Source organism: Glycine max, chromosome 12 (genome assembly GCF_000004515.6).
Source record: "Glycine max cultivar Williams 82 chromosome 12, Glycine_max_v4.0, whole genome shotgun sequence".
Classification (NCBI taxonomy): Eukaryota; Viridiplantae; Streptophyta; class Magnoliopsida; order Fabales; family Fabaceae; genus Glycine; species Glycine max.
In genome coordinates, this window is record NC_038248.2 from 40,712,683 (window position 1) to 40,727,622 (window position 14,940).

Sequence of the window (14,940 nt, forward strand, 5' to 3'; positions counted from 1 at the left end):
AACTTATGATTTATCTTTTTCTTAATCAATGTAATTAGAGATTTTGTTTTTTTAATGAAATTTTGAAATATTTTTATATACTTTGGTCCGCGATAAAATATGTTTATGTAGATCTCTTTAAATTGATCTATACCATATTTTAATCTTATAAGGTGGTATACATTAGCTAATAGTCCTCCTGGTATTACATTAAAGACATATTGACACAGATAATTATAACTATATATATAAAATGACAGAAATGAAATGTCAATTCTTGACTTTATTTGTAAAGTCTCTATTCTTTAGTGATCGAAATCTAATGATCTATAAATTAATAAATTAATTTATGTTTGATTAGTCAAGAAGACAAATAACTTGTATTTTTTTTACTTCTAATTTTTTTATGAATTTGATATTAATCTTTGCGATGAAATTTTAAAAAATGACATTATTATTTCTTATTGTTCTAAAAAAAAAAATATGTCAGATGCTATCTAACCGTTTATGGTACTAATTTCCAGTTTCGAAATTAATAACACTTAGACCTTCTCCATTTCTAAGGATATTTTTTCTTCTACTATCTAGTATTTTCTTTCTTTTATCTTTTTTACATAAACTTTTTATTCAAAGCTAAACAAAATTAAGAGTGGACAATTAAAGTTGAATGTTAAAATCGTTAGATCTTGTTTTGAACTATAATGTTCTTAATAGTGTATTTCATTACTTCAAGACGGGGGATACCCTGTATTGAAAAACGATTAACTACATTCATTGTAAAGTGAAAACTATAAGGTGACTCACAATTCACAAGTAAGTCCTTTGTTAAGATATCAGATGCTTAACATGAGATATACTCAGCATCGCTGCAGAAAGAAAACAAAGCCTGATTGTATAATTCCCTCTACATAGAAGGTTTTGCACTGTTGAGTGGCTTTTGCAGATTCATTTTTGTCTTTTATTAATCATAAAGATTGTTCGACAGTAGTGTGATGAGATACTTGTTGAAGCTAGATTGTACAGTCAACGAGGCCTTGGTTGCTCTGATGAAAACTACTATATTCTAATCACGTAAGGTATAATTTGTTGTTGATCATCCATAATAAAGATTTAGCAGCGTTAGTTTTTAGTCATTAGAAATTGTAAAATATTAAGATTTTAATTTTTAAATAATAATAAATAAATAACAATAGTATACCCCGTGAATATTTTACACCGACAAACATATGACTGTACCATAAATCTAGGATAAGTAAATGCCTGACTTTATTTCAGAGTGAACTTTTACAATTATAATCCAAAGTCCAAACCATAATATATGCAAGTGTTTGTCCTTTTAGCAAAAATATGGCAAGATCTCACAAAAAAATATATAATTGATGTACTGAATAAAAGAAAACTACGTAATCATTGATCAAAATACATTACGAGAATTTGAGGCACTTAATTAAATATCCCAAACAAATTACATTATTCCCATACGGTAGCGTGCACCATCACTTCTTGTTAAAATTAAACATATCTAACATGCATGAACAATTTATTTCACAACTTTCTAGTAGAACACATCTTCAAGAAATTGACCAAAGCATTTATGAAGGCACACTTCGACAAAATAAAACCACTGTCTCCGCCAATGAGGATTGATCCAAAGGATTGTCACCAACACTATTTGTACCATGACATAGGATGAAGCAAAACTCCAACAGAAAGCAGTGAAATCAATTGCAGTGTCATTTTCCTCTCCATCATGCAATGCAGTACTTGGTGGTGGGAGCGTTGTTAGACTGCCTCTATTACTGTTATTCCAAGTAAGATATGGATTTCCTTTGTAGTTGTCCTCATCAAAATTAGCAAACTGTCCCTTATCAGGTGCTTTGCCTGACAAATTGTTATAGGAAACATCGAAGGTAGATAAAAAGTTCAAGTCCTGTAACTGAATAGGGATTTGTCCACTCAAGTTGTTATTTGAAAGATCTAAGCTCTCTATGTTTTCTAGCTTCTGGAAGCTCTCTGGAATCAATCCATGTAGATGGTTATGAGATAAGTTGAGTGAATGGAGGTAATGCAAATCTCCTATTTGGCGTGGAATCTCTCCTGTCAATTGATTAGATGACAAATCTAATCCTGACATCATTTGAAATTTGTCACTTTTGAATGAAGGATATAAATTTTTTGTTGTGAGTTGCATTTCTGCAACATCAGTTCTAGGGACAAATCGTTTACGCCTATCAAAACTATACAAGGGTATAGTAAAATTTCCAAATGACATGCTACTGAAGCAAGGAGGTATAGATCCAGTGAAGTTATTTCGCGAAAGGTCCAAGATATTGATTTGCTCTAGTTGGCATACCTGACTGGAAAGTTGGCCTTGCAACTGATTACCTGCCAATAAAAGAAATCTTAAAGACCAAAGCTTATATATGCTATCTGGAATAGTTCCAATAAACTTGTTGTCACTAAAATCTATGGCAGTTGGTTGGGAGTAGTTGCTTATTAATGCTTCAGGTATCGTGCCAGTAAGACTGTTTCCCTGCAAGAACAAGTACGCTGGCATTTCGAAGCAAGAGGGTATTGTACCAGAGAATTTATTGTGAGATAGGTCTAACTTAACAAGATTATGTTGGCACCATTCATCTGTTATTGCACCTTCAAGGTTGTTCCTTGATGCGGTTAAGGTGACAAGTCTAAGCTTTCTGATCACACTCAGCAGTGTTCCATTGAGTTGGTTGCTATCCATCATCAATGTTTTTAATGAGAAGCATCCGTCAAGAATATGATTAGGCACATTGCCAGAAAAATTATTATTCCCCAAAAACAATCCCTGCTAGCTTGACATCTCTCCAATTGAAGCTGGAATATGCCCATCAAAATTATTGTTTGAGACATCAAAATTCACTAAATGAGGGAAAAAGGATCCAATGTTATCGGGGAGCTTGCCTTGCATCTGGTTGTTTGATAAGGACAAGGTGTTTATTTTGTCCATGTGATGATTTAGATCAAAGGGTAGTTCAAAAGGTCCACTGAAAGAATTATGAAATAAATCCACTTCTTCTAAATTTGAGTTGTTCACAAGCAACCAGCTGGGAAATTTACCAACTAGGTTGTTACCCGATAAATCAATACCTGTCAAGCTACTTTGATTTGAAAGGAAAGTTGGAATTACTTTTGTGGGTAAGTTTAACTTGCAAGAGGTAATTGCTAGTTGCTCCAACTGAAATGGTGCGATCCAAGGCGGATTTTCAGTGTCAACTTTCATATCGCCAATTAGCAATCTCTTGAGCCTTGAATGGTTGCTAAAAATGTTAAATGAGAATATGCCCTCAAATTCATTGAAAGATATTTCAAGAGTCTCGATAGAGACAAGGTGCCCAATAAAAGGTGCCGGGTTCCCACTTAAGAAGTTAAAGGAGAGATCAAGATTCTGAAGTGATGTCAAATTGCCAAGGCATGGATCCAAAGTTCCTACGAAATTATTATATGACAGTGCTGCCATTTGAAGTTGCTTCATTTTACATAAACCTAGATTCAAAATAATGAGAAGAAACAACCAATGAATTGAGGCTCCTTAATGCATAAATAAAGTAGATTTGGAGCGTAGGAAGTAAAAAAAAAAAGCATATAAATAATAGATAAGGATAGCTGATTAAATAAAAAATAGACAAGGATAATATTAAAGATTTTTATACTTCCTCACCTTGATTAGGGAAATATCCGGTGATACCTGAATTACTTAGTAGAAGAACTTCCAGCTTGCTTAGATTAGCCAAAACTTCACCAGAATGAAAAGAGATATATTTAGAGACGTTATTAGCTTAATTATTGTGAACTCCTAATTCACATTTCAAATGCAGCAACCAAAGCAGAAGAACCACGTAAAATCCTTGTTAAAGTGTATTACAACTTGACAGTAAAATCCTGATGCTTTTTCTTCTAAACTATTAGTAAGCAAATGCAAATTACAAACTTCTAACATCCTTCTCAACAAACATACACGAATCCATGTTAATTTCATAAATGATTCTATAACGAAATCATTAGATATATAACAGGAGCCAACAAAGCTATTCTTCTTAGTTATTCAACAATATTGTTCAAAAATAACTATTTATATGCACTAGAAATGAAATATATATCTAATAATAATAATAAAAGAAATGAAATAAATATCTAAGGGAAACCAAGTAGGCAGAAAATACCGTTGTCATCAAGATCCCCTTTGATTGGATTAAAATCTAGGTTCAAAGATCTGAGAGCGGGAAAAGCAACTAAAGACTTGAATATTCCCTTGTCAAAATGATTGTCAGCTAAGTTGAGTGTCTTCAACTTCTTTAATCCATAGAACTCGGTGCTGGAATGGATATCTGAAATCATTAATTAATTTATTACTTCTTTGTTTTGTTATAATTTTCGTATAAAAAAATTATTCTAAAATAATTATTATTTTAATTTTTTAATGTAATATTAATTATCTTTTTCACTTATATCTTTTATAATATTAATACTGAACAATAAAATTTATAAATAAATTAATGATAAAATAAGATTAATTTTATAAAATTATTTTTTTATCTGTATAAATCAGTATAGGAAAAAAATTATTTTATGATGGACGGAGTAATTAATAATAGTATCTACTAATTTAAAAGGAAAATGCTTACTAATACTCCATCGTTCTTTTTTCATTGTTGGATTTTAAAAGATTTTTATTTCTATTTATTGATTATTTTAAAGATCAACATAGCATTAAATACTCTTTTTTGGAAATTATACTCTTACTTTTTATTTAATATTTAATTAGTTTGCATATATGCATTTGTTGTAAAGTAAAAATAAAAAATCTCAACCATATTATTAAGAACAATAAAATTTATTATATTTTTTTTTTTTTGTTTTTTACATAACAACCATAAAAGACAATAAAAAGAAATGGGGAGAGTATTAAAGAATAAAAAATAGAAAGTTTTTAATTAAAAAGTATAAAAAAATAGAGAGTTTTATTAGAAAGTGTAATAATTCAGTCTATTCTTTCAACCCAAAATAAGTATTACAGTCTATTCATAATTTCTATTGCAATCTTTTAATATAAAAAATTTAATTTCTTTGCCTTATGACTTTTGAAACTGGATAAAATGCAGCAACAGCATATATCTGTCCGTACAAACCCCGTGTAAAATATGGATTTGTTTTTTTATATTCAAAAAATTAGAGTTAGGATGGATTTGTATTGATTTATAAATCATTATTTGACGTCTGAAACATTTAATGACGTAGATAAAATTAATAATGAAGATGAAATTGTCAAGTTAAATAATTAAAAGGAAATTAAACTTACGTATATTAAAATTTAATTTGTGTAAATTATTTTTTTTACAGAATAATTTGAGTAAATTCTTAAATACACATATGCATTAAAATCATTCTAAACAAAAGATTAATTTCCATTTAAAACTTTTCAAACAAAAAAATTATTTTATAAATCAAATCATTTAATTTTTTGTGTGTAGAACGATAACACTGAGGACGTTCAAACTTAAGATGTAAAGTGAGTTTTTATAATCTATTATTCAAAGTGATTGAAAATAGCTACAAGAAAAATTGAATTTTTATTCGTGTAAAATTAATCAATTTATGTGTGGTTTTTTGCATGAGTCTCAATAAAAGTTATGCAGAGACAATATTGTGTTGTCAACTGACAGTGTCGAATTACACGATGAATATGAGCAAACAATCGAGGATCTTAAGGAATTAATTATAATTAACAAGTATTGATTATAATTATGTCCTGTGAGAAATTTTGGAATTTTCTTACATTTGTTAAAATAATTTTTTAATCTGATAATTGATACAAAGTTACGTACGTACCTTGAGTTGTGACAGAACTAACAAGATGATTCATACTCAAATCTAACACTTCCAAGTTTGGTAAAAGTGACAATTCTAAGAAGAAAAAGTAAATCAAATCAGAATGTGCAAAACGAACTCACAAAAATGTTAAAAATATAATTAGTTATGTACAATCATACCTTTTATCGGAAAAGGTCTAGCTATAAAGTTATCGGCAAGAGCTAAATTCTTGATGGATCGGAGAGCACCAACAAGTTCCATTATGCTCTCGTTGAGATAATTAAAACTGAGATCTAATGTCTTTAACTTTTTCAATGTTGACTTGTTTTTATAATCTGAAAGATTACTTCAAATTTACGTCAATGATAAATATACAATATTAATTTTTTACTTAAAGTAGTAATAAAAAAATTGTTGTAGACCATAATCTATAAATCTACTCACATTCTGCTTAAAAAATAAATAAATAAACTCACATTCTTTTAAAAATAAAGAGATAAGACAAATAATTTTATCCTTTAAAATATAGAATATCATCTTATTTTAGTTTAGGTCAAATTCATGAGATCAGATGTTCTTAGGCTAAGGTGAGATCTTCAACATACACACCTTGCATTAAAGATGGAATATCTTTTGAATGTAAAGTTCTTAAGATTAAACATATGTTAGTAATCTAATAATAACTCGATAACAAATGATTTGAGATAGTTTTTTTTTGTTTCCTCATATGACTTATATTCTTCATGTATCATTTCAATTGAATGATCCTATGAAATTATATTGTTGCTTTCACATGGTATAAGTAATATATATAAGAAATATTTTTATTTTTCTCTGGAGAAATTCTTGATACTATCTTAAAATTTGAGTCTAGATCTAATTTGACTTAAAAACTAACTTATGAAATAAGAGTTTATATACATCATTCTTTTAATTATGTAAAATTCTACTTGTAATTGTTTTATGAAGACTCCATACTAATAATGGGCTCATCATGACTTTAACAAATTAAATGGTGGTTTGAACTATGAGTGATACCCAAAAGTAGCATCATACACACATACATATGTACCTTGAGTTGCAAAGTGGCTGCCATTGCCGAGCAGATTAATAGCCAAATCCAACACTTCCAAGTTTGGTAAAAGTGATAATTCTTAGAATTGAAGGAAAAATAAAGCAAATTAGATGTGTAGAAATCTCCAAGTGTGAAACATATAATTACGTACATATATAATTGCATTCATACCTTTCAAAAAGGGTCCTCTGATAAAATTAGCAGCAAGAATTAAATTCTTGACAGATGGGAGAACGCCCACAAGTTCCATTATGCTCTCATTGAGATAATTGAAACTGAGATCTAAAGTCTCCAACTTCTTCAATGTTGACTTGCTGTCATCTGAAACTTTACTTCAATATTCACTTTAAGCATTCATGTACAACATAAAATTTTTTTATCATTCATTTTGTAAAATCCATTAACAAGACACATTTATTAATCCATTAACAATAGAAGTGATGCTTATTTATTGGTGAAGGTGTAGTGTCATTAAATGTTAATAACTACGAAAATTTAAAGTGTATTTTTAAGAATAAAAATAAAGTTTATGGTGAAGGTGTAGTGTCATTAAAGTGTATTTTTATTGATGTTGATAAATTAATTATTTAATTTTCATATAAAGGACCGAGAAAATAATATTTATTAAGAGTTAAATTTAAAATAAAAGTTTTATTAAAACTAAAAGCAACAATTAATATGAATTTTTGTTAAGGTTAAAACGTCCATCAATTTGAAATGAAAGGAGTATTGGGAATATAAAACAATTCTCATTAACCGATGCAGTAACAATATCACCGTGGAGCAAGTGAACTATGGCAAATTAAATGCTAATAAATGGTAGGGTGCATGGTTGTCTCAGCATCCCGAATCCACGTCCAAGACAATTTCATGTTCAAAACAAAATAAAAGTATTTTTTGTGGGAATCAACTAAAGAATTTATAACACATTTATCTGGGTTTTTTTTCAACAAACTGAATCTGATTCCTTGATACCCAACTTTTCATTAATAGTACTCCTAATAAGTATTGTTTGAATTATTAAAATAATATTAATAATAAAATTATACCTTCCGTCCGAATGAATCCCAGCAAACAAGAGTTGGACAAACTGAGACTTGTCAATTTCCTGAAGGGTAGAAACAAGGACCAGTTTAAGAAACGGCTTGTGTGCTTTGAACAATATGGAGATGGCCATAGAGGCATTTTTATGGACAACGGATATGGTCCCATTTCACCAGCAGGTGGATATACAAGTGGTACCATTTCACTTTCAGCAATTGTATATAAATTTCCAAGATCTAGATGGATTACGTGACCAGAAGAGGAATCACATGTGACCCGTTCCCAATCACAACAATTGCTCTTTGCCTCATTCACCCACGAACGCAGCTTCAATGAGTCGTTGCCATGATAAGTAGCCTTGAAATCCAACAACGCAGCCTTCTCTTGTTGGAAGCAACCACTACTATTGCCTAACACGTCACTCAAAACTATTGCTCCCAACAATACTGATACTAACCACTGTTTCTTCCTACACATCTCCATCTGGAATATTTACTTTAACACTTGTTGTACTTTTTTTACAATTTGCAATGCCGTTTATCGGTCTATATATAGCTCTCTCGATCTCACCCTCTTTTCTTTCTTTTTTTTTTAACTTTTTGTGCCATTGGAATGCTACGGATACATATATTATTACCACTCAAATTATTGAATAAAATTAGCCAGATAAAGCCTAGAAAGACTCGTGAGAGGATGGAAATTAAATCTTCAGTTCCCAATTGCTGACCTCAAATAAAAAATGTGTCACCCCAATTAATTGTCTACATCACTTTAATTATCATCATTTAAGAAAAATATATCCTGTGACGTTATTTGCTCTTCATAGATATTATTACATTAGTACGTTACATTTCAATTTCTTTCTGATATATACCTCTTGAGGAAACTATCGAATTAGATTCTAAATTGATGGACTAGAGTGAACTACTTATCCATGCTATTATGTTCAAACAACTTGGCTGTCGCTGGTGAAGCTAGCAGACTGATAATCTATTGACTTGCCCTTAGCCCAAGTTCACACGCACACTTGACTATTAAACAATCTATTGTGGAAGCAACACCAAGGGATGCAGATGCAGTGGTGGTGGCAATTTTTTATTTTGTTTTATGCAGAGTTTGAGTACACAGGTCAACAAAAAGATAAAGTCGAAGACCAACAAAACGACAGAGTCGACGACCAACGGAAACCAAATTAAACGATCAACGTCAAAAACAAAATTATTGTTCTTAATATTAAAACGGTGTGCACAATTAATTGAGGTGTGGCAAGATATTTTTTGTGTTGGCACAAGCTTTAAAGACACATGATGTTCATCCCTCATGAGTTTGTGTCAAGTCAATTGAGGAATCAGACATTGCAAGACTCCCATATTTGAGTGCAATAGTAAAAGAGACCTTTGCATGGATTTGGTTTCTTTACTTTTCTTTTTTATGTTATCTCGTTCTTTTAAAATCATACCATTTTTATAATTTTTAAAATTAAATATCATCATTAATTATTAACACAGTTGTTGTGCATTATCATTTTTACTGGACAACACCACAGCATGGGCAAGGACAGAAGTCAAATTCCTTTGGCATGCACCCAGTTGCCCCACTTTTGCTACTTAGAAAAGCCAACATATATTGATGGATGTGGAGATCAATGGCTACACCATCCCACAGGGTGCACAAATAGTGATTAATGAATGGGCCAATGGAAGGAACCCAAGCAAATGGGAAAACCCTAATTCATTTTCACCTGAGAGGTTTTTGGGTTCAGAGAGAATGATGTTAAAGGTCGACATTTTCAACTAACACCGTTTGGTGGCGGGCGACGAATATGCCCTGGTTTGCCACTAGCTATAAGGATGTTGCATTTGATGTTGGGATCATTAATCAACGGCTTTGATTGGAAATTTGAAAATGGTGTGAACCCAGATGTGTTGACATGGGTCAACCCATGCGAGCTGTTCCATTTAGAACAAACAATTAACATGTAGTGAATATTTCTTTTATAGCTACATTTGTGCCGATAAAACCGCACATGTACATTTATTCTTGGATTCAAACACTGAACAAATTAGTTACGTAAGTTTGTTGTGACTTTTCCTAAATATTGAGATATTATAGTATAGGCTGCATGCATCTTGTGCTGATTCATTATATCCCAACAAACAAACAAAATGTATTGTTTATTAGAATTGTATAATAGCATGATAGTAATTAGTAGTAACGTCCATAAAATAGTCAAATTAAAATCCCCCTCTATCTACACAGGGCGTGGCACTTCTTTTGATGACTGCAGTCACTGGTGTCTGGCTGGTGTTCCTGATGCTTGGAATGAAATATTGTATGCTGTTCTGTTTGGAAATTATTAGTATCTTCATCTCATTTGTCCTTTATTTATGTTATCCTTGGTTATTTATTTATTGCCCTTTAGGAAATAGGGCTCTCATAAATTTGAATATGAGCTTTTAATTAAATTGGAAATATTGACTTTCTCAAATCAATAATATTGCTTTCAAATTTAGCAGAATTGCAAATTCGCCTATCTTAAAAAGTAAAATTTTTAACCGTAATCTTAAAAAGTAATAGAAGACAGGAATTGACACCTTTATCTGAAACATTTGCATAGTTATGATGGAACTTATGATTTATCTTTTTTTTAATCAATGTAATTAGAGAATTTGATTTTTAATGAAATTTTGAAATATTTTTACATACTTTGACCCGTGATAAAATAATTTTATGTAGATCTCTTTGAATTGATTTATACTATATTTTAATCTTGTAAGGTGACATACATTAGCTAATAGTCCTCCACATCATACATAAATTAAGAACACAAATAATTATAATCATATACATATAAAATGACAGTAATGAAATGTCAATTTTCAGACTTTATTTGTAAAGTCTATATTCCTTTCTAATCGAAATCCAATGATCTATGAATTAATTTATGTTTGACTAGTCAAGAAGATAAATAACCTCATTTTTTTTTACTTCTGAATTTCTTTATGAATTTGGTATTAATCTTTGCAATGAAATTTTAAAAAATAACATTGTTATTTCTTATTTCTTATTGTTCTTTAAAAAAAATGTGCAAAATGGTATGTGACCGTCTATGGTACTAATTTCCAGTTTCAAACTTAATAACACTTAGATCTTCTCCATTTCTAAGGATATTTTTTCTTCTACCGCCTAGTATTTTCTTTCTTTTATCTTTTTTACTTAAATTTTTTATTCAAAGCTAAACAAAATTAAGAGTGGACAATTAAAATTGAAAGTTAAAATCCTTAGATCTTGTTTTGAACTATAATGTTCTTAATAGTGTATTTCATTACTTCAAGAGATTGGTTCTTGATTCTTGACAGGGAGATACCCTGTGTTAAAAAACGATTAACTACATTCATTGTAAAGTGAAACGTATAAGGTCACTCACAATTGGCTTATTGCACCAAATCCGGTTCCAAGGTAGTAAGTCCTTTGTTGCCTTTTCTAGTACTTGTTACATCCTTCTTTACTTTAAAGTGTTTTCTTTCCTAGACCAAAATGATCTTCTGACTCAATTCTAATAAATCACTGGCAATATTATTTTTTTCTTGCAATTTTTTCCACCAAATCAGTAGTGGTGCTGGGGAAAGCCACCCACTATACATTATAGAGAAAAAGCAGTCCTGTAATTTTTTTACTGAATACCTCTGTTAGTCATCACCTTGCAGATGATTAGAATTATTGTACAGAAGATGCAAGTAATTATATAGTGAACAAAATATATAATTGATGTAGTGAATAAAAAACCACATTACGAGAATTTTAGGAACAGAACTAAAACCCCCCAAACAAAACTACATTATTCTCATATGGTAGTATGCAATCCACCATTTCTTGTTAAAAGTAAACACATCTAACATTAGCAGTCTAATTCATAAACTTCTAGTACAACACATCTTCAAGATATTCACCAAAACATTTATCAAGACACACATGCACAAAATAAAACCACTTTCTCCGCCAATGAGGATTGATCCAAAGGATTGTTACCAACACTATGAGCATCATGACATAGGATGAAGCAAAACTCCAACAGAAGGCAGTGAAATCAATTGCAGAGTCTTTTTCCTCTCCATCAGGCAATAGTGTTGGCAGTGCCAGCGGTGTTGGATTGCCTCTGTTACTGTTGTTCCAAGTAAGATATGGATTTCCTTTGTAGCTACCCTCATCAAAGGTACCAAACTGTCCCTTATCAGGTGCCTTGCCTTACAAATTGTTGTAGGAAACATTGAAGACAGCCAAAGAGTGCAATTCCTTTAACTGAAGATGGATTTGTCCACTCAAGTTGCTATTTGAAAGATCTAAGCTCTCTATGCTTTCTAGTTTCTGGGAGCTCTCTGGAATCAGTCCATGTAAATGGTTGTGAGACAGATTGAGTGAATGGAGGTAATGCAGATCTCTGGACATATTTGCCTTGAAACTGATTAACTGCTAATAAAAGACGTCTTAAAGATGAAAACTTGTATAAACTATCAGGAATAGTTCCAGTAAACTTGTCGTGACTTAAATCTATATTCATTGTGTAGGAGACGTCGTTGCTTAATGCTTCAGGTATCGTGCCAGTAAAACTACTTCCTGCAAGAACAAGTAGTTTGGCGCTTTGAAGCAAGAGGGTAATGGACCAGAGAATTTATTGTAAGATAGGTCTAATGTTAAAATCTTATCCTTGCACCATTCATCTGTTATTGCACCTTCAAAATTGTTTCTTGATGCAGTTAAGACGGTAAGTCTAAGTTTTCTGATCACACTCAGTAGTGTTCCATTGAGTTGGTTGCTCTGAAATTGTGCGAGAGATCAAGTGAGCGAAGAGACGTCAAATTGCCAAGGCATGTATCCAAAGTTCCTCTGAAATTATTAAATGACAGATCTAGCTCTTCAAATTGCTTCATTTTACATATACCTAGATTCAGAGTTTAAAAGAAAGTTATATATAGCTAGTATTTAAGATAAGAATTCACTAATGAGTTGGTCTGATGAGCCTTTGTCTACTGTCAATTCGTTGGTGATTTTTGTTTTATGCAAGTACGGTTATTAATGGTAGGAATTGCTTCACCATGGTTAGGCTGGAGTTGTAATTCAATTTTTAGGTCTAAAGCTTTTGCTTTTCTGTATTATGCAGGTATCAGTCTGATTGTAGCTTTGTGAAGTTTTTGTATTCTGTTTCAGTTTAGACACATGCTGTGATTTTAATAACTTTTTTCTTTGCTATTAAAAAAAACATCATTTGATTTTCATTTATGTGAATCTGATGTGATAAGTTTCATGTCTCAAATATCAGTAAAAAAAGGTTTAAAATCATGTCCCAAAGTTAAAAACAAAATATTGTTTTAGAAAAGATTATTTTAGCTCTCTTTACAAGTATAAAAAACATAAAAACCTAATGTATTTAAACCAACAAACAAACTTAGATGCGTGGAAAGGAAAAATAAACAAATACTACATGAAAGTAGTTCAGATTGTACCTTCACTCCAAATGAAGCCATCAAAACAATTAGAGGACAAATCAAGACTAGTAAATTCTCACTATATAAATATAGATCCTCAAGATCAAGACCCGTTGCCAGTCACAACAATTGCTCTTTGGCTCATTCACACGCAGCCATGAGTCATTGGCATAAGTAGCCTAGTAGTAATCCAGCAATGCACCCTTCTCTTGCTGGAAGCAACCACTACTAAGCACTACAAGCTACTGGTAATTGCCTTGCTGATTTTTATTTCCTGAATCATATTTATAACAAGGAAAATTATAACATGTGCTGAAATTGAACTAATTAGCCAGTTGTCCGTAACAAACTCAAAATGGAAAATAACATAGCTATCTAGTCAGCAAGAGTTCATTGTGCCCTTCAGACATAATCCCGATATTGGGCTGATCTCCCGGTAACTCTCTTGGACCTGTTGCTATCCTGTGCTTCCTTGTTATCAAGTCAAGTTAATTTCATAAAAGGCATCAATGGAAACATTGTCATTTTGATCTTTTTAGTTTAGAGTATAATGTGGGATTGATTGAATTTATTTTAAAAGAATAATTTTTTTTCTTTAGTTTTTTATGATTTTTAAAAGATAATTACTTAAATAACTCATAGGATTGACATAGGATTATAAGATTTTATTGTATTCACATAAAAAATTTGTTTAATTATTTTTGTGTGTAAAATTTTCTTGAACAAACGACAATCATATATCCTAAGTCAAATTAGTATTTAATCCAATGATCTTTGATCAACTAAAAAAAATAAGGAAAGGTCAGGTTGAAGATTAATCTTCTAAGATTATTGAGCATCCCATGTGGACTGATAAAAACAGTAGGGGAACTGGGAAAGCAACAAATATTGCAAAAAGTACAAATACTGGATGCAACAATTTGTTTAAAATTTAACAAATTATTCGAAAGAAAGTGATTTTTTAAGAGTCTTGTATCCGGGAATTGCTGTTTCCCATGTTGAGTAAGTTTTATGGTTTCTCTCCGTTTGAATTTCGGAGTAATCTAAAGCGAGAAGGTGAATAAAGTACATTTTGTTTTTAGGGAGTGAATATTTTTTATTTGTGGGAATCAAACACAAAGTAAAAGTCATGGTAAAAACTATGAAAGATTTATAATAATTTATGTATTTTATTCAATTAATTAATTTGGTTTTTTTTATTTAAAGGAGTAAATATAGTACATTTATCATTGTTAATTAAAAAATCAATAGTTGAAAATTGTGATAAAATCAAATACATGTATATTAATAATCTAACTATTGATTTCTTAATTAACGGTTGATTAGAAAATTAATGGTATAAAATCATTCATATATACATATATATATATATATAACAAAATCTAAAATTAATTGAAATTTTAATCATTAGTTTTCTAATTAATAATTATTATTACACTTTACCGTCTAAAGCACATTCCTCAAACTTTAGAAAAGGCAAATGCTTGAATTTCGCATTAAAACTCATAATGT

General features: G+C 30.6%; 1 pseudogene; it reads right to left on the minus strand.

The window, feature by feature from the left end:
• Nucleotides 1-1,416: 1,416 nt before the first annotated feature.
• LOC102661765 (receptor-like protein 56) lies at nucleotides 1,417-8,521 on the minus strand (annotated as a pseudogene).
• Between the last annotated feature and the right edge of the window lie 6,419 nt (nucleotides 8,522-14,940).